The following is a 1,227-nucleotide window of genomic DNA, read 5'->3' as shown; positions in this document are numbered from 1 at the left end:
CCGCCCCGCCCCGCCCCGCCCCGCCCGGCGCCGGGCACGGCCGCCGAGCTTCGCTGCGCCGCACTGCGCCTGCGCGCCGCGCCCCGGGGTGGGGAGGGGCGGTGTGACGTCACGGGGAGGGGAGGGGGGGAAGGGGGACAGTGGGGACATAACGGGGATATTGGGGGCAATAGGGACATGGGGGGCATGGGGGACAACGGGGACATAGTGGGGACATTGGGGACAATAGGGACATGGCGACAATGGGGACATAGTGGGGACGACGGGGACATAATGGGGACAATGGGGACAATGGGGACATAATGGGGACATGGGGGACAATGGGGACATAATGGGGACAATGGGGACAATGGGGGACAATGAGGACATTATGGGGATATTGGGGACAGTAGGGACATGGGGACAATGAGGACATAATGGGGATGTGGGGGACAATGGGGACATGGGGGACAATAGGGACATGGGGCACATGGAGGACAATAGGGACATAATTGGGACACAGGGTGACAATAAGGACATGGGAGACAATGGGGACATAATGGGGACTTAAGGGGACAATGGGGACATGGGGGACAATGGAGACATAATGGGGACTTAGGGTTTCAATAGGGACATGGGGAACACTGGGGACATAATGGGAACATGGGGGACAATAGGGAGATGGGAACAATGGGGACATAATGGGGACATGAGGGACATGGAGGACAATGGGGATGTAGGGTGACAATAGAGACATGGGGGATATGGAGGACAATGGGGACATGGAGGAGACATTTGGGACAATAGGGACAGGTGACAATGGGGATGAGGGACAATGGGAACATGGTGGACAATGGGGACATGGACAATAGGGACATGGGAGGTAATTGGGACAAGGGGGACAGCGGGGACAAGAGGGATGGGGGAACAATGGGGATGGGAGGGATGGGGCGACAATGGGCACAGTGGGGACAATGGGGACATGCCACCCCTCCCAGGGCTGTCCCACCACCTGCTGGCCTGCCCGCAGCGGGGACACCGGCGGCACGTTGCGTGACCGCAGGGAGGTGGCACCAGGTTTAATGCCGTCGCTCTGGGCGCTCTCTCTGGAGCGTGGAGGAGGCCGAGGTGCCTCCTGCTCCGTGACCTCACCCGGGCGAGCCGTGGAGGCGTTGCACAACCCGAAACTCCGGCCCTGCTGCCTGGCTCGGGGCTCCTCCCGCGCCCTATCTGGCCAACCTCATCTCC

Source organism: Anser brachyrhynchus, assembly GCF_964034855.1.
Source record: "Anser brachyrhynchus genome assembly, chromosome: 4".
Lineage (NCBI taxonomy): Eukaryota > Metazoa > Chordata > Aves > Anseriformes > Anatidae > Anser > Anser brachyrhynchus.
Note: the sequence above shows the minus strand (reverse complement) of the source record.